General features: G+C 38.5%; 1 protein-coding gene across 1 annotated transcript in view; it reads left to right on the top strand.

Annotated features, from left to right (window-relative positions):
- Positions 1-3,953: 3,953 nt before the first annotated feature.
- ctnna2 (catenin (cadherin-associated protein), alpha 2) overlaps positions 3,954-25,330 on the top strand; it is a 323,140-nt gene continuing 301,763 nt past the window's right edge. Inside the window, exon 1 of the mRNA XM_073466691.1 lies at positions 3,954-4,020. The gene's annotated coding sequence lies outside the window, so the exon portion shown is untranslated. The remainder of the gene's footprint in view (positions 4,021-25,330) is intronic.

Below are 25,330 nucleotides of genomic sequence, written 5' to 3'. Positions count from 1 at the left end.
TCCGGAGACAGAACTTCTCAGAGGCTTTCAGTGATTACCTGCTCATTTCAGACTCAGTAATTGTCCTCAAGTTCAACAGACTAAGCTTGAAAATAACTTTGGGTGTCTCCCCTCTAAGCCTCCAGTGAACTGACGTGTTGACGAATGAGTAATTAATATGGCTGTCAAACGAAATTAATTGCTTTTGAGCACATATAAATAAGAGTTAAGCTCTGTAATTGCCTAATTTAGTAGTTATAATAGGAACAGAGATATTAGGAATAATAGCAGCATCTCACTCACAATAACTGGATGTATTACAGTTAGTAAACATAACCATTGACTGACCGGTCAGTTAGGAACAATGTGACATTTGCTTGTGACTACAGCAAACATTTTTCTAGTTTTCATCTACCCTAAGCATTGGTCTTTGCTCAAGCCCAGGAAGCATACTCAAAAAGTAAGTGATGGTAAAGGTTTCCAGTGGATGGTTTATTAGGACCATTTCACCAAGTTCCAAACCAGTGTATTGATAAACCAACCCAATCCCCAGAATAAATGTGCATGTTTCTGCAAACCACTGACACTGCATGTTGAATCTCTAGTTTCAATTCTGTGTTGTGACCGTTGTGTTGTGTTGTTCAGGTCTGGTTAGGTTAGAAAAAAAGGATAGATGGATATTTTAGTGAGACGTTGGGACATTTTCCAACTGTTTTTCTGGTGATAAAACGGGGTATTTTTAGGGAGCCGTCAGCAGATTTTCAAGCCAATTTAACTTTTGAACCAAACCACGATCCTAACCATAATCAAGCGGTTTGTCGCCATCAAAACACTTACATGTTATGGTTATCGAAAAAAGGACCTGAACACACCAATAAAAGCTATAAAGTAACATAGTGGAGCAAACACGGGACCGACTTAAATACATAGCGGCTGATTAACTAACAAAACACAGGTGTACGCAGAAAACAGGTGGGTAAAAAAACAAAGACAGGAAGTATAAAGTAAAACATGACACCTGAGGATATAACCTACAAAATAAAACAGAAAAAAACAAAAACCCAAACCATGATATTACAACCTGTCCCCATGTCTCGCTAAAAATACCTGCTTTTGTGGTCTTGAGGCGGTTTGGGACAGTTCTCTGCTGCTTGGCAACAATCCCAAACTACACCACTTAACTTGCTTTGGGGAAATCTTAATATGTTACATATGAAATGTAGACATTCAAAGTATCCGTGCTTAGCAGAAACTGACAAAGTCAATGTTTAATTCTGCCGACTGTGCTGGATAAACTGCCATGGCTTCGGGAGTGAGCTGAGATTAGGTTTGTTCATGAGTGGGGTTAATATGGAGCAGGAGATCGACAGGTGGATTGCCACTGGACTGTCAAGATGAAGAGGAGGTTGAGCCTGAAGGCAAACCTCATGATTAAACCAAGCAATCTAGTTTCCAAACATTACTTATGGTCATTAGCTTGAGGCAGTGAGGCGGCTGAAATGACTACCGTCATTTTATGTCTAGGCTCACCCTTAGGGACAGAGTGAGGAGCTCTGAAACTCGAAAGAGCTTAGAGTTCAACCACACTTTTCTTTTTCTTTCCCCAGGACACAGTTGATGTAGTTCAGGCATCTGATTGGGTGGCAGCCTCCCTGGACAAAATCTGGGCTTATCCAACTGGGAGAAAACCCTAGGGAAGACCCAGAACAAGCAGGACGGTCTTCATACATATGCAGTCTGGGATGGGAAAGCCTTGGGATCCCCCAGGTAGGGCTGGAGGATGTAGATATTAGAGGGATACCTGGTCTGCCTTGCAAAGCCTCTTGTCACTTGGACCCAGAAACAGATGAGTGATGGAGAACTGGAGGATGTTTGTTGCAGTTGTCACTGGGTCCTCCTGTTACCCAAAGCATATTGTTTGTGATGTGAGAAAGTTCTTGACTGTGACGGCACAACAAACACTGCTTCTGCTGAAATAACCTTTTCAACAGATCCAAGATCTGCTGGAGGGTTGGCTGTACTGAGGCACTATAAAGCTGCAGCTACATACGACAGCCTGCAACACAGAAAGCTCTATGTTTATCTGCAAACTTAAGTCAATAAATATAAAAATTCCCTCAAACAAAATCACTCTGTTTGTAGGATTAATTAGCAAGTCTGCGGTCAGCGGTGAAAAAAGGCACTAATTACCTGGCATAATTTGTCTTCCTCACAGTTCGTTTATTGCGGAGCAGAGAAGTCATGTACACTTGTTTACAGCTTTATTAACTATGTTGTGTTTTATAAGCGCAGCTAATAAAAAACAACATGTTTACAGCGAATGTGTTGATTTTTGAGTTTTAATGCTTCGTGGATGAGTGAACAGACCCCGTGGCTGTGCTCTGCTGCTGTTAGAGTGGGACAGTCTGCACACGGTGTCCTGCACCGTCTCACTCTACATCAGCAGCACATCACTGCTGTTTTACTGATTTACAGAATCTGAAAAATTGGGACACCAAAATTCTCCATATTGAAGCATCTGTGATGGGTTTTGTGTGTTTACACATGGAGCATACTGTATGTAACAGTTATTGTTCTTGCGGTATCACTGCCTTTTCATTCAAAACAATGTCTAAGAATTAGATAAAGCACATGTTTGAACCTCACAGAGGTGTCAGAAGACTCATCACTGATGAGTCATCAGACATAAAGAGTGTGAGCCGAGGGTTGGATTCAGTGATGGGTGAGTATGTTTTATGCACCTAAAGAATAAATACATAGCTTTAGTTAGAGATGATTTATTTTAAGATTTATATTTTAGGGATACATAGCAACAGACTTGCTGGAGTTGTCATTGTGTTTCTCATGGAAGAAGGGTCGCAGCAGTAACTCCAGTGACTGTCAGGCTCACCTTGGATTCTTGTCTTGACCTTTGACCTCATTGTCTTTTTTCCCGAAAGTCGTTGTCACTGTAGTCAAAGTCAAAATACCTACTGTGAAAAAGGAATGTCGGCACAAAGTCTTCATGCTCCTGTCATTGTCCCAAGTTCATCAGCAGTGTACAGTGTAAATGTATTAGTTTGATATGTGAATAATTAAAACTGTGGGAGAGATTAAAAAAGAAAAAGAGAAGGAAAATGAAATTATTTAATTCAATGGTTAGATTTTGGGTGACTTGATGTGTGTAAACTGATCAATTACTAACTGATATAATAACTGATCAGTGACTGAATGAATGAAGTCAGTCTTGTCAAAAGCTATAACAAGCATAAGAGGAGTAGCCAAGTTATTTCACAAGTTTTGGCTACAGTTCACAAAAAACTCCATGAAAAAATCCATATAGTTTAACATACAATAATTAAATTAGTCTATGAAACAAAGCTAGACATTTTTTATCATCTGCAATTGCTGGCTTTTTAAGACTATAATAATAATAATATTAACAATATAATCATATAATAATCTGCTGTTATCTCTACAGCAAATACTTCCACAGAGACAGTTTCTGTAATATACATGTGGTACATTTCTAAATGTATTGTAGTAATTACGCAGTTAGACGGTCGGTGATGTTGTGTTGTAATGACTAATACTACAGCTGGAGTCGCAGAATATGCCAAAACTCAGAAATCCTCCCTACAATGTGCTCCCTGGCAGGGCGCATCCTCACGCCCGGAATCACGCATGCGTCAACGCCGGAGACTCTCCTGATTTGACAAGCCTGGAATCTACCACACAGCCCACTATGTTGCAAGGCTCTCCGCTACTAGCGCACCATCATCTGCACCTGCCTACTCTGTTGTTGTGGTCGGAGCGCTGGGAGGGGTCATTATTTCGCAGGCAGCCAGAGGAGGAGGAGGCATCTCCGAGACACCGACAGAAGCGTGTAGCCTCAGATTCAGCACCACGGGATTGAGGAAAGCGTCCGGATTGAGTCGATTTTCACTGTTCGCCGTGGGTTAACTGAACAGGAGGACACCATTTTTTTGGGAATACTCAGTGAAACCAGGCGCTGTGAACAGTTTGCGGACCTGCAAGAGGTGTCATCTCCAACGCGTGAAGGTGCGTAGTGTTTAGTTAGCTATTTGAATGCTGTGGTTTGTCAACTGGATGTGTTTTTTTTTGTTTTTTTTTGCTAGCAGCCTGGTAGCATTACACTTGCTGCACCGACTGACCCGTTGCACTGCTGCTAACATTAGCTTAGGCGAGGTCCGCCTTTTCATTCATCATTGTGCTTAAGCTAGTTGGCGGGGTAAATAAATCATCCGCACCGAAACACTTCACAGCTCATAATGCCACAACTCTGTTTTGCTGAGCTCGGCTGCTCTCGTTAGCTAAATAAAATCTGTGCTGCCGACTCTGCTAACGTTATCTGAACCCCCACTCCAAGCACAGCTATCCAGTGAGCCCAGTGCTGAAAGCCTGCTCCGACTGACTTGTGCCGAGCATGTCGGGCTGAGACAAGCTAGGCTGCTAGGCTAGTGGAGTGGCTAAGCTAGCTGACACCGGCCACTTTTATGCTAGTAAAAATAACGGAGCCACATCCGCGGTGGCGGCTGCCGAAGCGTCCAGTGTCTCGGCGGAGATCATTCAGTTTCTCCAGCCTCTTCTTTATGGGTGTTCGCAGCGCTCGTAGGTTTCTTTCGTCTGATAATTTTGCCCCTTTGTTCAAATAAAGTCACCAGTCGTTTTCGGTGGCACGAGTTAGAAGTCATACTCATATTTCGCGAATGATTTTGAATTCTTTAATGCGCCTTCGTGCTCGACTCAAGCAGCCAGTGAAGTGCACAGCTTCGCCTTGCCTCACCCTGCAAAGGAAAGCGTTACTTTGTGGCCAAGGCTCCGTTTGCTCCTTTTAACAGTGATAACAGTTTGAAGAAGGCTGTGTAAAACAGCTGATTTAAGCTTCACGATTTTCAGTGTACAGACACACGGACGTACATCCACACTGCAGCTTAACTACTGATGCCTCATTTGAGTTTTGCAAAAACTGTAAATAAGCAAGAGTTTGCATCGGGGCTTGTTTTGCAGACATGCATCATCCAGGCTGAGTGCACTCTGCGTTCAACAGTACAGTGCAGCAGGAGTCAGACCACAGCTTTTGTGACCCGCCGTGGCTCATCCACATTCTCGTCCTGTAACTGGATATGTGGCATCCCAGGGGGCTCTAGGGGTCACATAGTGGCTGTATTTAGAGTGTAAACTTTTGATTGGCAAGGAGGCATGTTGAGACTGACTGGGTCCACTCTCCCCCATGTGTTTACCATGTGATTTCATGAGACAGCCTGCAAAGGATGAGGCCAAAATAATCCTGTGATTTGTGTAGTTGTGTTGAGTTTTATAGAAGATATAGAAGATTAGGAAGGGCCTTCAGAAATAAATATATTATGGGTGAGGCATTATTTACCTACCTTCTATTAAGAAGAAGCAAGTCCTCACATTGACTTAAACTAGGGATGTTAATGATTACTCAGTTAATGGCTGCTAAGATTTTAACAGATTAAAAATGTATAGGGCACAAAGAGATCAAAAAGTATCTTGTTACAAATTGCAAATACTTGCTTATCAAATGTATCAACGTACAATATGAAATACTGGTATTTGAAAATGTAATTTTAGCCATTTAGTAGCCTTAATATGAGTTTGATTTTGTTGGGCCAGTTGTTGAATAGTGACAGGCAGGGTCTCTGCGATTCAAATCAAGTCATTATTTTGTGTTATTTAGTTTACAATTCAAGTAACTTGGTGTTTACTTGCATCCAACATACATCATGTCATTGGTCAAAACAGTTTTCTAACAGAAAAACATCCAACATATTTCATGTATCATTAATGATTAATTAATAATCAATTTTAAAGGCAGACAACTATCAGTTAAAATTTGCATCCCAACTTAAAGTGACTACGAGGAATTTTTAAAGTGTTTTTGAAACAGTCTCATAATTCCTCTGATGATTATAAATGACCTGTAGCAGCAAACGAGACCATCAGCAAAAAGACTGCTATTTTTATATAGTGATTATTGATTCCTGTGCTCTGGTCCGGTCACATATATCTCATATAAATACATTACCTCATCTCGATCCATCCTGTGGTCTCTCTGTCACTCGCTTCCAAAACAAATGCACACGCGGCCGGCACGCACTAGCAAAGATCTTCACAACAGCAGGTGCTGGTGTCGTATTGCTTTTGTCTAACGGGGCCGCTAGAATCAACAAAAACTGAAAGTCCCTTGTAGTCATTTTAAATAATGAATTAATTCTCAAATTGTTGTCAGTTACCTTTCTGACGATTGAATAATCGAATAATCAACCAATGATTTCGACATTACTTCAATCAATCCCTCAATTAGTTAACCTCACAATGCATTTCCCATTGTTTGATGTGGCAGAAAAACTGTTTTTTTTACTCATTATGAGTAAGAAAATGTTCTGTTTGTTAAATTTTGCTGTACAAGTACTATTTAAACTACTAAAGATGACTTTTACTAAATATTGACGAGAGGCGGACGAGGCAAGAGCTGTGATTTAGGTCTGCCAAGCATGGACAGACTCTTCTCTGCCCTTTGGGAGATAACTACATATGTGTATCACTGGCTGACCATCTGCCTAAGACAGTCTTTTATGCAAGGCTTATTTATTTAACCTTTAGGATACATTTTCTGTCATTTTACGGAAGAGTACATTTATTTTCATAATTATGCTGTTATACTAGATTGTTAACCATTGCTGAGCAAGCCTTAGTAATCCGCATGACAGTTTGTAGTTACTGGTTTTATGTTATCACTTCGATCCTCTGGACAAACTTAAATGATAATTTGCTTTGATTTTGGAAAATTAAACACTTATATTGTTCCCGACTGAGCAACATCAGTCTATTCTGAACTAGTTCTCTTTTGAAACATAGTTATTTTCTGCTTTTTTATAGCCCATCTCTTACTCCTCATTTCATAATACCCAGTACAAAAGGTTTGACAGCCACCTGTATGTAATTATCTCAATGTTTCGGCTCAGTTACTGTATGCCAAATGCAGTATAAAGCCTTTTTCTGTTGCCGTGGATAAGAAAAAGCCATAATTTAGGGGTGAATCAATGGCAGGCAGGCGTGCATTGTGTTCTCGGTCTCCTGGGAGAGGAAGCGATATTGGCTGAACACCATGGAACCCCCTGTTGTTGTACTGAAGCAGGGCTTTAAGGTAGCCATGGTACCCCCGCTAACTGGAACAGGATCGCCTTTCCTCTTCGGCTTTTTCTCACTCCAGCTCTTGCACAAATGTTTGATACTGTTTAACAGATGAGAGATGAGGCAATAGAAACAACACAGAACAATCAATAGTCGTGGGACTCTTGTCTACCACATCAATTTTAACTCTCCTAACCCCAGGGTTTGTGTTACCCAATGCTGCAATGTGGAACTGCATCGAACTAACAGCAAACTATCTCATCAGGGTTTTTTCGCTAATTGTGTGTTTCCTCATCTTTAAGGTAACATATTGTGTGCTCTTGGGGACACTTGATAACTCTTACTAAGCAGCAGTTTAGGACTTAGGACTAGGCATATGTTAAATTGGCTTCATGAATCTGCTGTTTCCTTAACTGTTTAAAAGACATTATCCCACATTGGACTATAAAGAAGAACCAAAAAAAGGAAAGAGCACTTTATTGTTTCAGGGGGGACAATAAAGTGGATGATCCAGCAATGCTTGAAAGTCTAGTGTCAGCAGCAGCTTGGTGCAGCAAGAAAGAGCGAGGTTATTCTCTAATCTTCTTTTCATGTCTGTTAGTCTGACCACACCCACAACCACGATGCATAGCAAAAGAGCTGTTTCAGTGAAAGTTTATATTGTTACAGCCTGGCTTCATTCTCGACAGGACTGTTATTACGAAAATCAATCCATCCACCCATCCTTCCATTAGTCAGAAGTCTGTGGGTGGGTGTGGTTGAATAACATTTCACCAAGAGGCTGCTCACAAACAAAGCATTGCAAGTCATCAGAAGTGAGGCTGATGTTTTGTCTGAAGCTAATCGAATTTAAAGAAATGAAAAGTGCAAAAGTATGTGCACCCCCTCTGTCATCACAACTTTACTTGTGTGGAAATATTTAATCAAAATTTAATATCACATGCAGCTCAGATCTCATATTCAGGTTGGAGTTAAATTTTTAACAACGCTTCAGACTTGTCGAAATCCTACAGTTTCACCCAACAAAAGCCGCTGAAGGATTTGCACAGACTTAAATGTGAAGGGTGGATTTAAAGTCAGTGTGGAATATGAGGTTAATGACCTGATGATGTAGTGTCTATGTCCTGAAGTTTCAAAGAAGACACTCACACACGGCCCTTTATGATCTGCCATATGTGTTGTATTGTTTTCATGCTGATAGTTGGGAAATTTCATCGCTTGTGATAAGTTGATGCAATATAATTTGGCCTTTAGCTTGTTATGGTTGATTTGCAGCTTTGACCTATCAGGTATTTAGTGAAAACAAAGGTGGTCAATTTGATGTGATAATAAAGCTGAATAAAATAAATATAACTCACTTACAAACTGATAAAACACTGTTAATTTGGATGCTGCTAAACAGTTTACCCATTTAAGGTGTTTTACTGATGTGAGTTTTAGAAACTATAACAATGGTCGGAGGTAATGTTTCTGCACAACCAACCCCACTAGCTTGTTAAATCCATCAGCAACTACATTTTTAATCACTTTAGTCACTTTTTAAAATAAACAGGTGGGACATTTGTTGTATATTAAAGATCACTTTTTATTTGTAGTCTTTCGAAGATTGATTTACTTTCTCATACTATTGTGCAATCTCATGTAATTGCTTACCATAGTGTATGTCATAGTGACCTCTGTAGGCTTTGTTCATGGTTGGTAACGTCTCTTTTGAAACTCTAAAATAGCTTTTTTGTGCCATGAAAATCATTTTCTCTGCATTTCCATGCATATCTTTAATTTAGCGTCGTCATGAAATATTTCTGTGCAGGGAGTGTTTCAAAAGCTAGCTGTTCAACTGTTCCTATTTATAGTTTTCAAAGTGACCTTTTTAATGATAGATAAGCTGGTCTGTTTAAGTACAGAGTGAGAGCATATTGTTGTCATCAACGACTTGTTTTCTAAAAACGTCCAAGTATCCATCCTCAGGGATTTTTGGAGTCCACCCTCAATTCTAGGCCCTAACCAGTATCATACCCCTTTCACAGCGGACAAAAATCCCACTGACAACAACTTACATGTGACTTTTGTCTTCAGTGGGAACAGGTACAATTGGTATCCATTCCAGGGTAAATAACTCTGACATGACATCCAGGTGGTTAAGCAAAGTTTTGCCCCTCTTTGCGATTCTATGACACGCATTGATGTTGTAAACAGTTTCCCACTTGTCTCTGTTCAAGCAGTCCTCAAACATTGTTAACGTGGCGTTGATTTGTAAGAGTGCCTGAAAAAAGGAAACATTAACATAACATTGTCACCAGCCTCCCTGCTGCTTTCTGCTGTTTTTCCACCGCATTTGTGATTTAGAACATGACACACCAGAAAAAAAACAGAAAGGCAGACTTGTGTCCTGGCAATGAGCAAGAAGAAAGTCGCCTATTTTGAGAAGGTTTTCCCATATTTGAAAAAAAAAACCTGCATATTGGTGCTAATTTTGGTGATAAAAGGAAATTCAAACTACCTCGTTCAGGCTCAGGCTAACTGCAAATAAGGGGTTTTAGGTTTATAAGATGGTCAGGGTCCGATTGTACAGTTTGGAGATTTTGACAAGGGACATGCAGTAGGAAGCTTGAGGCAAAAGCTGAGGAACATGCATTAGATGGCCTCACTTACAGTATTTGACAAGAGGCTTGCAGCTGACAACAGCTGTTGTTGGAAATCTTTTAAACTAGCAAGGCACGAGAAACAAGCAGGTCTGTTTTCAAAATTAAAGTTGTTCTTTGATAACCGCTTTAATTAAGGGGTGAAATTACCCGTGATAAGGTTTTAGTCGTATCAGTGGAAACACACATGGAGAGAGAGCAAAGGGAGTTCGTTTCTCCTCCTAAGATCTGAGGGAGTAAAATTTTTCAGCAGACAGCACCTTTTCTCATTGAGATGTTGTGACTGGAGTGTGATGCCAAGGAGCCGCCAAGATTTTTTCACTACTGTTTTTAATGATTTTCCTTCAGCCTCTCACAGATGTCACAGTCTCTTGGGAAAAATAATTGATTTTGAAGACTGAATTGTTAATAGTATTTCTCTTTTGTTGGTCGGTGGCCCATCGGTGCGGAGTGTATGAAGTGACAGCAAAGCCTTTGTACGAAAGTACAGGCAGAACCACCTGAGTGATCCTCAGAATTTATCTGGCTGATGTTGATCATTTCATCACCTTTATAGCCTGCTTCGTCTCACTCTAAGAATTCATGTTATTCATGATACGGTCTAGGATGGCTTGAACTGTGAGCATCAAAGACACTCTTTTTGAAGTTGGAGCTGCATGTCCAAGTCACTTTGAATCTGATAGTCATGGTAAGACATGGATTCATTTCGGGGCATGCTAGTGGTCCAGTATAACTTGATTTTTTCATTGGTAACTGTCATAATGATGACTACACTGTAGCTATGTCCTCAATATTAGGATAATTAAGTTGTCTCCATAAACTGAACGTAATATTGTATTTTCAATGACACAGATTGTTTCTACATTTTTTTGCTGTGAAACTTATATTAGATAGTTGTCACGTTTGGAAATCATCCAGGACACTTAGACTGTAAGGAGCAACTGATTCTGCTCCCTGTTAGTTGTTTCAATTTACATCAACTTGTTTTTCTTGGAAAATCTACAATATTCCTTTGGATGATTGTCATATGAAATGTGTTCCTGTCTTAATCACTGCTCATTATATAATTATCTTTTCCCTGTTACGATGTTTAAACAAGTAAAGCAAGCACGTGTGCAGAGTCCAGTCATGGGCTGAAACTGGTCAAGACCGCAGGTCATAAACTAGTGTCACTTCAATAGAAAACAGGCATGTGGTGGATTGTGTAGATGTGGCATGTAGACATCAATGAATGGGCACTGACAATGCAGTTCAGTGAACTGTACATAATTTGTGTGCAAACATTCGATGTCATTCTCATTTGCACAATCATTGTTTTGCTAGCCATCAGAGGTCATGTTAATGCACTAATGACACCAGAAAGTTCTCTCTCTGCTTCTGCTGTGTCTCTATTCTTCATTGTGCCATGTTATTGTTTTGATTCTATCAAAAACAAATCAGTGCAGAGAGCTTTGCCAGGGGCCATTCATGTCTCTCGGGCCTCACTTGTCTCTCTATCCACCCCCACCATAGGCTACATCTGTGACCAGTATGGGCCCCAAGTATTGGCCCAGCTCCTCCCCCACAGTGTGTGTGTGCTCTGTCGTGGTCCATTAACTTTTCTATTGTTAGGTGGCTGCTTTTCTTGACTCCTCTAACACTCAGACTACAGGAGTTTCCCTACATTCTGAGGAGAAACCCGGTCTGGGATCTCAGTCAGTATTATCTCATAATGTGAGGGGTTTACAGATCTAGGCTTAAACTTCCTGAACTGCTCACAGACTTATCAGGGCCTCCCCAATGATATCCAGAATGATTGATATTTAATATTTAAAATCTGATCTGATTTGGTCTATAGCCAGTGACAGTAGCAGCTGACAGTCTTGCCAAGCAACAGTTAAAATTCTAGCCCTTGAGGCTAATGTTAGCTGGCATACCACTGTTGACATATTAAAACTGACAGTTAAAATCATTTTCGTATCCAAACTTGTTTCTTTTACTTTTTCTCACTGCAAAATTTTACTACAGCCAGTTGCTGCATCACAGTCTTCATTTGTTTACATCCAGCTCCTTATTAGATCACATGAGAGATATCATGTGAGTCGGTGCATCGCTCCCTCTGTCAGAATGATCTTAATATCCTGTAGTTTGTGATGCACCAATATTTTCCAATCTTGTAGTGTGTGCATGTTTGAGATTAGAGAGAAGAACATCTGTGGGGTTCATCCTCATGTGCATGACGCAAACCAATTTCAAAATTGGTTAGGATTTTAAAACTACTCGTCAGCCTTACTGAAAATCTATGTGCTGACCAGGAGCGTTTCTAGGATTTGACTTCTGGGGCTTAGTCAAAATCTTGAAGTGGAAGCCCAGGGACATATTCTTTTAGAGCAATTTTCTTTGTTTTTCAAAAGTTTAAAACATACAGTTCACGCAATTTGAAATGAATCTCAAGTCAAGATAAGATAGATCTCCTCTATAAATAAACCAAAAACTGGGGTGTTAAAGGCTTAGAATGTGCCAACTGCTTACTGATTTTCACAGAAATGCCTGAGTCTTCCCCACTTTCTCAGAAATTGTCTGCATATGTTTGTGTAGATTGCTTGCTTTTGTACTCCTTTCAGTCTTCATCTCCTACAGTCACTCAGTTACCCATCATTAACCCACAAGGAAGCCGCAAGGAACCATGCTGTCTTAGCTTTCTGAACAAGACGTTGAATTCTACCCACAGTATACATGAGAGTGAACTTGCCAATTAGGATTTTTTGTTTTACTGAAAGTAGCCTAAAGATAATAACAGAGGTAGGTGTAGGTGATGGCCATGATATGATATGCTACAAATGCAAAATACAGTTTTTATTTGGACTTTTTAAAGTATTATCTATAGTCTTTTATTTTGAGCAATTAATATTCACTGACATACTTGCAGCTTTAGTTGATGTAGCATCTGTGGTAACCGATGCCAGGAAATAATGCTTTTCACATAAACTAAAGAATTATTAGTCAACTTACAGCAATATGTATAGCCGCCTTCATCTCATCCAAGCGTGTCACCGTTTTATGGAAATGTTTCCAATGCTGTTATTCTGGCTCTGGATCCCACCTACAAAGGTTGTATTTTTAACCTGAGAAACAGCTGTCAATGAGCACAACACCAAACCTGTTTCAATTGCTGAAAAAAATCATAGATGTGGGCGGTGATATCAGTAGCTCTTAGATTATGTTTCGTTTTGAGCTGAAATTGCCATTATTGGTGTTGACTGTGTTCTGTGTCTCATGCCGTCACCAGCCCAATTTAAAACTTGAGTGACTCCATGCTGACCTGATGCTGAACAATAAAAGCTTGCTTACTAGCACCTCTTTAATAAACGTCCACCATCTTCTGTCTGCTGAAGTCAACACACTCAGCGCTCAATATAATGTAACCTCCGCATTTACAAGCAGGGCTGCTTAAGATATTTAGGGCATGAGCAGAGAAAAAATCCAAGCAAGGCGAGTGATGCTGACACGTTGAACATCCATAAAGATATTTAAGGAATGCAGTCTCTCATTTGCTTCTACCTCTTATAATTGCATCCTCATTTGGTAAATATCGCTTCTGTAGTTGCATCTACATATTTATATGTTATCGGTATTTTTTGATATATTGTCATATCTTTAAAAATTAATAAAAGCCATTGTCAGCCACTGTTTTTGACAGGACACCATAAATGAACGATGACACTTTAAATCCACCTAATTTTCAGACTTTTCACCTATTCGGTGATTTGTACCTTCCACTCCAAAAGGCACACTACATAGAATTTTACATGTCCACAATTTAAAATTGTTTTGGTTTGCACAAAACAGCAGATGGCTGTGCTAAATTTCTGCAGCATTAATTAATTCAAGACTAAATATATCCACAAGTGGCAAAAATGGGGGTTTAAGTCAAATCATTTTTTTTTCATATAGACAAAATTACAAATTTGTTACATTTTGTAATCATATACATGGGAACAGTTGCATCTATAACGCTCATAAGTATTTTTGATTTAATGGGACATTCAAATTTTACCTTTAAAGCGCTTGCCAGTTAGAAATAATGGAAGGTTTAGTTAAGGAGTAGATTATTTTTGAGCATGCAAATGACTACATTTTAAAGTGCAAGATTGTGTATATGGACATTTTGTAGAACTTTATGCCATTCTCATACACAAAGCCCATGTCTGATGTGGGATTATTAACATGTATTCAACCTGCATTCGACCCATTTATACTAGACCACTAGACCATTGTCATGGGGTAATCCCATGACAATAGCTTGATGAAACCAATACTACCAATGTCTACTACAGTCATAACACTCCATTCTGGTGTAATAAACAATTATCTGATACGATAGTTATTAAAGAAACTTGTGTTTCTGTTTTCAAATGAAAGCTGAGCATTGTCTGCTCTCTTGACAGCGGGGCTGCAAAGCCAGGTCAGATGATGCTCATTGTCCCATTCAGACCGATGGCAAATTATTATTCTGTCACAACATTTGTGTGGAATCGTTCTCAGAAAGCTCTTTTACTTAACAAAGTGCAAAAAAATGAAAAGCATTGAAGCTGACAGAGTTAAGAGTAGTTTTTAGATTCAGTTTGTATCAATAATGTCAATCACCATCAACAAATTGATGCGAAATTGGTGTTTGAAAAGGAGTATTTCAGATAATGAGATAATGAGAGAACTCTACCTTTAATGAGAATGAATAACAGATTTATAAACGAGTAAAAGTCAATTAGACCAGATTGTTTCAACAGTATAGATGGACATCAATGTATATGATGTGTTTTGTTCTGATAACAAAAATGTAGATTGATTAAAGGTGCCCTGTGGAATTTTCTTGTAAACAAACAACGTATATTTACATTTTGTGTTTCTCACCAAAATGCATTGGCTGTATCCCCAAGGTTCTTCCTCATAAAACATTTACAAGGCTTATTGTTCAGTACATTGTTTACTTCCATGTTTACTTGCCAGCAGTCTTTACCTTGTTTCTTCCAGTGCTATGTTTGATGGCATTTTTCCTGCCCCAAATTGCCGATCGGTAGAATCCACATGTGCATGCAGTGCACAATACAAAAAACATAAAAACATTACTCCATGGTGCGACTAGTAGCTAAAAGCGCCACAGGGTACCTTTAACACCCTGCTCCTGCTTTTAATCTCTGGAAAATATATAAGCAGGAGAGCAACCAATAAGATTCCTGCAAGGTTGCGAATTTTGTCATGCTCAAGTAATTAACACAATTGTTTTAAACCTGATCAGTTTGGCACAAAAATGTGATTACAGTGGAAAGAGGCTCGCTTCCTCTGCTTTGGCCATTTGATGATGACACAGATGCATTGCTATATAGTTGTGGTAAAAGAATTTGCCTTTCATTTTCCTCCAAAGGTAAGTTTGAATGATATTTGTTCAGTGCATAGCCATGCATTTAAAAGTTTATCTTGGGAATTAGTTGGGAGCTAACCAAGCTTTCACCATATGCTTTGACTGCAACATCGAACATTGCATCTGCTATACTCTCAGCTTCTGCTCTGAGATTCTCATTTTGAGCATTCAGGCCTGAGACTGTATGTGTGAAAATTATTTTGTATTTTCAGCAGCCTGTAATACTCACGACTACAGTATAAAGACATGAGTAGAATAAAATCACAATAGTAGATAGTAAAAACAATACATAAGCAATAACAGCATTGATCTTTTTTTAAGCAGGTTCTAAAGATAGCCTGGTAAATGCATCAGTGTTGCCGTATTTGGCTATTTAATTTAGTTATCACCCTCATGGTCAATCCTCTATTTATTTATTTTTTTACATTTCCTATTTACCAAGATAATAAATTCACAACGACTAATTTTCTTTAACTTTTGCTGACAATATAGTGAATGGAATAATAATGCCTGCAGTCCAACAAGTGTTGTTTGACCTCAGTTTGAAAAAGTTAAGCAGGCAAGGCAGGCAAGATGCCAACATGAATAAAGCATCCGCTATTGAGGATAACCTTTGTGCTAAGACAGGCTGTATCTATAGGCTGCAGGAGGATTGGACCTGATTTTTCAAAGACAGTGTACAACATATGATCTGACAGGCTTGCAGGAGCAGCGATGTATTTCAAAGTTGTTTGAGGTGTCCAGATGTAGGATTTTCATGGATGCATTCCAGCCAATCAGAGGCAGGTGCTTTCAGAAGACGTGGTTTATTCAACTTATTCAGTGTGTGCATTATGTTTTTAAATAAGGTTTTTTTGAATTCCTAAGAGAACATGGCTGCTTTGAGAATTTCACAGGTTGTGCTCCACTTTGATCAGCCTATTTTGGCCGCCTTGAGAACATAGCTCTGGAGAGCAGCGATATGACAGGTTGAGCCTTGACTTCTGCTTTTAGAGACTCCCCCACTGCTCCACCAAGTGTGTGTGCGCGCGTGTGTGTGTGTATGTGCTTAACTCTGCTCTGAATCTGGGTCAGTGCAGTGTCGGCATATTAACTTTCCATAATGACAAATGACAGGGATTGTAGTCACAAAGTTAGTGTTGTATGGTAAAGGAGCTCTGATGCCCATTTTATGCAGTGCAAGCAGAGTTTAAACTTTTGAACAGTTTTATCTGTGACAAATATGCATGTATTTGCAAAACTCCAAGGCTAAGAATATTCTGAGAAAAAGTGTTCTGTCTCTCTGCAACCCCACAGTATGTACCATTTAAAGACATTTTTACCCTCATCATATTGTAGTGAGACAAAGAAGCAGCAACATGTAATAACAGTGGGTGTCCATCTGTCTCTTTGCATATTATGATGCTCATGTCTGCGTCTACGAAGGGATCTAGCAGTAAATTAAAATCTTTAAGTCTACACTTGAGTGTTTTGATTTTCCATTCGATTATAAAATATTAACAAGCTCTCACTCTCAAGCACTACCGGGTTATGCTCAGAATTTCTGGAATCTTTTTAAACATCTTGTCCATGTTTCTGTAAAGAGTTATTCTGTGCTAAAGGTGCTTTCCTGAATAACACAAGGCACACATTAAACCTTAGAACTGCTTTCGGTGTAACTCATGAACTAGGATGTAATTACAGAACATTGTATGTTTTAAGCTTATAATTGTTACTTTATTTTCTTTTGCTTTTGTTGCGTACATTTGTTGTTGCTACATGTAAATAAACATTAGGATTGTAATAATACTCAATGCTGCTTGGTTTAGCACTTGGTTTGACCTTATTTTCTGTACTCCCTGAATGCTTATCATGTATTAACCTCATTTGTTAATACATTCATTGGAGTGAAGTTAATCCGTGTCAACACGCACTATCAGAGGGAGGAGTCTTGATTTTGATTCTTCCTTAAAGACCACCAGATGAGATTTGAGCTAAAAGATAGCGACCCCAAAAGAGCAAATTGAGATCATATACAGTCTATCTAATTGAGATGTGAGGAGCATACATAAATTATTGAATGTGAATGTCTTGTCTTTGCTGATTTCACATATTGAGAGACTTTATATAACGTGACACGCTGCATTTGAATCTCAACTTCCATCAAAATACACACAGACAATTGTGCTGATTGGCTAGGGCATCCCATGTTTTATGGAGAACAGTGGGGCTTTCGCTATTGAAAAAGTCAAATTTGAAGGAATTCAAACTAACATGTAATTCATTTGGGGTTAAGTCATTCAAATGCAACCCATATAGCACAATGCAATGTCCATCCATCAGCGGTTACAGAGTGTCTTACCCTTCAGTATAGTCTTTTGTTTTTTGCATGTAGTGTCATACACTGCAGGCAATCATACAAGGTCGTAAAGCTGACGTTGCTTCACTTGCCTCTGGAGCCTCAGCTGCCACTGTGGCTTGCAGATGAGTCCTCAGATTTGTTGTCCTTGTAGAGTAAGACAGCTGCTTTGACAAATTCGGCAAACAGCCTTATCATTTATTATTATCATTTATTATTAGTAATTTTGCCATCCACAGTGTAGAACCCAAAATACATCCACACACTGCTTCTCCAGACTTTTCTTTATATTTATTAAGTGATTTTTTTATTTTTTTATTTTTTTAATGAAAACAGACAGCCTCAGAGGAAACCTAGAGTATATCCAAAATTTTAGGGCTTTGTGTAAGGACGAATAGTGCAAAATTTTAAGTAAATCATACAAATATTATGGCTGGTCTAAATGACTGTGGTACGGCCATTTTCATTTTTGTTAGTGTAATGTCATTTATAAGGAAACTGCAATGAGATTTTGCACGGTCGTTCAGAGTTGGTATGTGCACGCATCATCTTATGTAAGTTTGGCTACAATTGCACAAAGCGTTCAAGAGTCATGGCAGCCAGCCAGATAATGTCGAAAAGGCCAATCCTATCAAATTGGACAAACAACTACAGGAAATGGAATTGCATATCCAAAAATTAATAAAAAAAGGTATGCATTTTTGAAGAGTGGTTTAAAAAAGTGTTTAAATTTCCCATAACTGAATAAACAATCTGTTCTCAGAGGAAAATAAGGTCCCCAGATCACTGTTTGTAAGGTGGCAAGGTCTGCCAAATATAAACAAAGTAAAACAGTATGAAATTGTGTTGTCCTTTAAGGTCAGTTTGTTTATTCAGTTTATTCAGTCATGAAAATTAAGACAGTGTGTTTATGTAATATAGAAATCCAGAAGTCTATGTAAAAATCCACCCATCAATTCATCAATTTCTATGAGCTTATCATTTGCATGGTGATGGTACTGGTGGTGGGAGGAGGGTTACAGCCTGGACAGGTCATCAATCTGTTGAGGTTAAAACTCACAAATGGCCACATGCACTCAGCATGGGGAGTTTAGAGTGTTCAGGGAGTTTAACTCGCCTGCATGTTTTCTTACTGTGGAGGAAATGAAAGTAGTTTTTGTAGTACATGCATGTGTACATTAATGAAAGTTTTTTATGAAACAACATGTGTGTTTGGATCTGTCAGGTTGGAAAATTTGCTGACCTTTGAAGCTGTGTGGATGTGACTTCCTGTTGGAGATGTAACAAGAGAGAGAGGTGGAGTAGCAGATGGAGCAGTGGCAGAGGGCAGGAGGCATAATGTCTCTCCATTGGAGCAGCAATAGGCAGAGTCTGTTTGAGTACGTAGATGGAGGGAAGACTACTTGCCGGTTTCTATGGATTTTGATGTGATGACATTGTGTTGAGGGGGAAATTAAAATGAAATTATTATCATATGTCAATGGCACTTCTTTCCTCATGCTGTGAAAACCTTAAATTCATCCTCAGTACTCCATGCCATAAAAATTTCTTTTAAGTTTTTGACGTATTCCACTCAGTTAAGTCGAAGTCTGACCCGGTGATATGTAATAAATTTGTTTTGCAGTCTTTACATCGTTGAACATTCATACTGTGTTCAGAGTACAAGTGTCGACATTTGTGTGTATAACTGGACATTAGTGGGGGTGTGTTCAGGCAGTGGAATAAAACCATGAATATATGTATTATTTAGATGTATACTAATCTGGTTATATGATTTAATGCACCATAGTGTGAAATCAATTTGTAGACATGGTGAAATGTATCTGATTCTGTCTAAAACATTCTCTCTACAGCAAGTAGTATGACCAATGATATTTTCAAGGTACTCAATAATCATGTTTTATGTAATAAATATCCAGTGCAGTGTAGTGGAGTGGAACAACAGCACCAAAAAGACACCACAGGAGGTAAAGAAAATCTGAGTCTTTTCTGTTTGTGTTAGTGGGGCCAACAGTGTTGAACAGTAGTAGCATTGCCATCCGTTTTCTTTGGTATTGTCAATATACCGTTCGATGGAGTGGCTCTGGATGACAGGTGCTCAATCAATACAGACACACGGACAGAGGTCTGACTCAGCAGAATATCTGTCTTCAGTGTCACCGCTGTTACTTGCTTTGTTGTGATGCACTCATCATCCTGCCACAATTTTTTTTTAAACACCAAAGTAGCGTACATGAACAGCAGAGGGATTATTTTTGTTTATTTCCATTAGGACCACCATACATCAGTCACATTCTGGTTTGACAAACTGATGCAAATGCCAGTATAAGGCATTAGAAAAAGTAGCCTCCAAGTGGGAAAATGAAGGGCGCATACAATGGACATTAACAATGAAATGCAGTTGCAAATTTTTGATTTTGTTGCTAGCTGTCTCTAATGTTAGGAGTAAAACTTCACCAGGCTTAGACTTCTTAGATGTCATATTTTTTTCAACATTCATGACAGGCAGGTCATCCAACTTCTGGATCACTGGTTTTTTGCAGAAATGCTTCTTGTGGTCTTAAAAAAGCCTTGTTGCTTCTTTCCCCGGGAGATTTTGGATTTGAACTCAGCTTGAGATCATACAAGGGTGCAACTCATGCCAGAAAGGTAACCCTGGTACTGTGCCACTCAACCATAGCCGGAAGGGACTCAAGATAGTCCAGCTGAAATGCAAAAGCATCCATTTTCTACAAATTTGTCTATACTTGATTTCCTACTTTGTCAGAGCACTTGTATTGATTAAATGATAGGTCTCTCCTGCTTGTTTTTTGCAAGATGTCCCTCAGGTGTACAAGGTGTGTTATTTGATTGATATTAATGTAAATGAATCTGTATCAAGACACAATCCATGAGTTATTGAAAGGTTTACTGTAGTCTGAAGGGACATCTTAATGAACTGTCAGAGACCTTGTCTAGTTCTGTTTGTGTTACTTGGTATTAGTGTGGTTAAAATTGGCTTGGTCAGTTTCTAAACGAGATAAGCAGTTTTGGATGTGTTAATCAAGTATCAAAATCTAATGTTGAATATGTGGAAAGTAGTTTTGAAAAGTGCAATGTTCCTTTACCATACCGTCGATTCACTTATTATGTAGTCCATAAAAAAATTATTGTCAACTGTTTTGTTTAACAGAGTTTGTGTAGATCAAACCCTGGTCCTTTGAGGCAAAGCTTTCTTAACTCTGTAATAAAACCAGAAGTTTAAAAATACATGCAGGAATTTAGAAAATGAGATACCCCAACCCGACACACACGCACACAAGTCCATACAACACACTTTCTAAGCACGCACACAGCTTAGTTACCACCTGGTTGACTGAGGTAATTACTCCACATCCGTTAGCAGTTGTCTTTCTGCCATGTCATCAGCATTACTTCAGAGAAGAGCTGACACAAGCAGAACCTAAGGTAATAATATTGTTTAATGGGCAATAAAAAACAAACAGTATCAAGAAGACCCCACATTAGGTGACAAATGAGCTGATTTATAGGAAATGGCAGCATGCAGTGAGCTTGCTACAGATGCCATTGTTACCAATCCTACATTGTTACCACGCCTTAATCCTGATAACAAAACATATGTCATTCAGTCAGCAGTGACAGGTTGCTGAATGTTTGTGCTGGTTCTTTTAGCCTCTGTGTACACAACCCTCATCTACTCAGCTCTCACTCACTCTCCTTCCAGCATTCACAGTTCAAATCCTGTAAGGGATATTTGGCTAAAATTAGATGAAGAGAGAGTTTTGTGGAAACAGAGTCACCTAAAGCAATCAAAGCAAATAGAACTGTGTGGATAGTTTTAATGACAGATAAAACGTTCGTTAATGTCTTCCCCTTCCAAACTCTGGCAGTGACTTGCTTGAATACTTTATCACAGTTGTGCAAAATTCAACACCAGTACTATGTTAGAGGGCCAGAACAGCAATGCAGCTTTCAAAATGCTAATTCAGGAAAAGGTGGGTGAAGCCAGAGAGCTGATACCCTGAAACAATGATGTGTTTCTCTAATGATACATACAGGGTTGTGTGGTTCTTCACCTGGGTGAACACGCTAATTTATGCCCCTGGTCAGGCACGGTTCTATGACATGTGTTGTAGTTGAAGGCTGCTGGCCTGCCGTCTCTGTTGATGTAGCACCTAAACATCATTCAGACGGTGCTGAGTTTAAAAGGGAGACTGCAGTAAAAGATAGTAACCACCATTGCCTTGTCACTGGATTCCGTGTCACTACATGAGCGATGCAAACTGCCTGATTGATACTGGGTATGTGCAACTCTCAACAGAGATGAGAAAAAAGCGAAATGTCTCACTCCTTAGCAACGTCCATCATCAGCACAGGAGAAAACAATGTTTCTAATTCACAATGAGATTGATGAAGACTTTTTAAAAACAAGTTCTTCTGGATGTAGACTGATGAGACATATGAACTGCTGCTTTCTACTGTTCCCTGTTTCCGGCATGTTCGTAATGACAAATTGCAACACACGTGGAGAAGACAAACATAAAGGCAAACTTGCCTCCTGTCAATGGGAAAGGAATCAATTGTCCATTTCACCCATGTCGAAAAAATCCACATTTACACGCCAATTTTTGGTAGAAAAGTGCATAAAACACAATCAGGCTTCGCTTTTTTGTTTGTAATACAAAGATCATTGGACAAATTGTAGGGTAAACAAGCCGGACCAGACATATTCCCAAGTCAGCCAATTTAAAGTCTTCAATAAACCTAACGTGCAGTGTATGCCTTTAGATTGTTTGGAAAAAACAGAAGCACCTGGAGCAAACCCACTGTGGACACTCCACATGAGCCCGCAGTGCTAACCACTGAGCATCTGGGCTGCCCATCTGTGTGGTTATCCCATTAGAAAGTATTTTCAAGCAGTAATTCACATGAGCAACAATAGCATGGCCTTAATCAAGATGTTTATATATTATGTGCATATTTTAGTTGCTGTTGACTTGTAATGGATAATCTTTGCTGCATGGAACATCATGCTATCAAAGTTTCATCATTATGCCAGTCTTTTCCAATCTTTTGTTAAGTTGTGTGTAGAGAGTATGTACCAAGTCAGCACCTTATAAATTAATTTAAGTGTTGTGTGCCTTTTAGTCAACTACATAACGGTTTCTGTAGGGAATGAGGAGGTAAGATAGAGATTTGATTATTCATTCATTATCTTATAAAATGATACTTCAATTTCGTGACATACTGCATTGATTCTTCTGTAATTTTTGTGATTTATGCCTTTACCAGTAAATAGAGGAAAATGTACCTACACCTAGGCCTTTTATTTCTCGAGTAGGCAGAAATGATTAATGAACAGAGACAACTAAAGTATTATTTACGCCAAGACAGTAAACAAGAATCCTAATTAACAACAAAGCTACTATTTGACAAGCATTCTTTGCCAAACTCAACAGGCACAGTATCTGCAGGCTAGTGATGAATTGACCAGTGAGAATGCTGCTTTCCTGTGCTGAAAAGAAAATGCTGAACAGCAGCAGTTGGTGAAACCAGCAGTATGTCCACATGTGAAAATGTGATCTGAAGTTCTAGTTTTCAGCGTTTTGGTAACTTTTGAGGCCGCAGGTAGCAGCAATGATGTATTAGATTTAATTCAGAGGTGTTTCATTTTACATACTATGGTGACAGAATATCAGAAACACCTCTTAGTTAAAAATATGAAGAAATAGTAAAAGAATATGCAAAAATGTGATACTCTACATTGCTGCACTCACAAGTCTTCTTTGTCCTCACTTCATTTGAAAACTGCTTCAGTTTAGATATATCAGTGTCTAGCCGTGAGGAATGGAATTTTTATGCAAATGCCTGACTCTAGCAGATGGCCCATTTTATTCGCTGCATATTGTGTTATTCTAAACCTTCTGAAACATTGCCATCCTTCCCCAAAAGTCAGTCCTGGGGCAGAAGGAAACAGTTGTTAGATTTATTCAGGGAATAAAGACTAGAACATTACAGTTAACTGTAAACTACAAAACCACACACATTTATATACACAGTACAGTAATTACACATACATGCAGAGTCACATGACATAAAGTGCTTTACAATACATACAGATACCAACAAATGGAAGCGTTAATAACAACACAAACAACATCATGTGATTTTCTAGTCAAAATGCAAAACAAGACGTTGTCTGCACAGTCACTTAAAATAAACAAAAAAACTTCTGAACTCATCTTATCTGTATTTGCAATTTTTTTCACACGGTAAATCATTTTCTGGTCTCCTTCTGTCTTATTTTGCTTCGCTCAAGCATCAGTCACAGACTTAAAGTTGTACACAGCAGATGGTAGGACATCTCACAAACTACAACAACTGAAATGAGACTCATGCTCTTTACTAAAACATGCTGGTTGAACAAAAGAGTTCTGAGAGAGAGATTTTACTCTTCTTCTGAAAAAGGCTCACTCTGTTGTTTGGGAATACCTTGAAATTTGTGACTATAATTTTGTAGATACCTTATTTACTTTTTATGTATGTATGTTGGATATTAATTAATTTCAGGTATTGTGTCCTCTCTGATTTGCCACAAGAACATTGCATTGTAATGACATGATCAATGTTAAATATATCTCTACACACACTATACTTTTGTACTAATTGTGCTGTTTTCATGATCTTAGCCAGACCACAGTGGAGGCATTGTAACAATGATACACAGAAGAGAGACTTTTTAAGTTTACCTCAGAAATATATCCCCAGATATCATTCTGTTTGATGACATTTGTTGTTAAACAGTGCAGCAGAATGTGCTGAATAATGACATCCAGCCTGTTTGACACATAAGCGTCTCTCAGCTGTTTCTGTTCTAGCTTTGTGAGACACTTTTAGAATTTGATTTTGCTTTGCTGTCTATCCTCTGCATCATCAGAACCATGTTCTTAAAGGTTTTGGAGGTTTACTTATAGATAATGTGGTTATATTACGAATGTTATGTATATGACATTGAAATAATGTAGACCCCTACAATTATAATAGGCGTGAAGAGCATTCATTGATAGGGTCATGACATTTACGGAGATCTTAAACAACAGAAAACTACATCACATGAGTCACCAGATCATTTGCTGTCACTGATAGTTAATAATGTTGCGCACTGCGAAGTGTATGCTTTGCTTTCAGCCTGCTGTCTGTCAAGTGAGCCTCTATTGTAATGATGACAGCATTTATACATGAATGAGTATGTGTCTTTCAGGTTACATTCAGATCAATTAGAAATATGTCATTCATGCTGCATTATTGTATAATTTTGTCTGGGATCATTTTCATTATAGATATATCTGTTTTATACTGTATTTTTTTTAAATTATGTTGTCCATAACATTTTAGAATATAATAAATGTAAATAAAAAATGATCAAATGTATTGTTTTGTTAAACCTACAATCCAAAACCCAAAGTTATTTAGTTTAAATTATTTGAAACTGAAGCAGCAAATTTACACATTGGAGAAGTCAAAAACAGAACACGTTTGGCATTTTTGTCAAAAAATTACTTACCAGTAAACAATTATCAAAATAGTTGAAGATACATTTTCTGGTGATGGACTTATTGATTAATTGACTAATTGTAACTCTAAATTTTGTGTTCAGTTGTTTTAATGCTTAGCATGACATTAAATTGTTTATCAGTTACAAAAAAAACATTTGTATAATATAGTAATTGCTGTTCTCAGTGATTTTCAACCATAGTACACTGTGAATTAGAGCAGCCAATAGCATTTATTATATATAATATTTGTTTCACC

Source organism: Pagrus major, chromosome 1 (assembly GCF_040436345.1).
Source record: "Pagrus major chromosome 1, Pma_NU_1.0".
Taxonomy (NCBI): Eukaryota; Metazoa; Chordata; class Actinopteri; order Spariformes; family Sparidae; genus Pagrus; species Pagrus major.
Note: the sequence above shows the minus strand (reverse complement) of the source record. Positions and strands in the feature narration are given on the sequence as shown.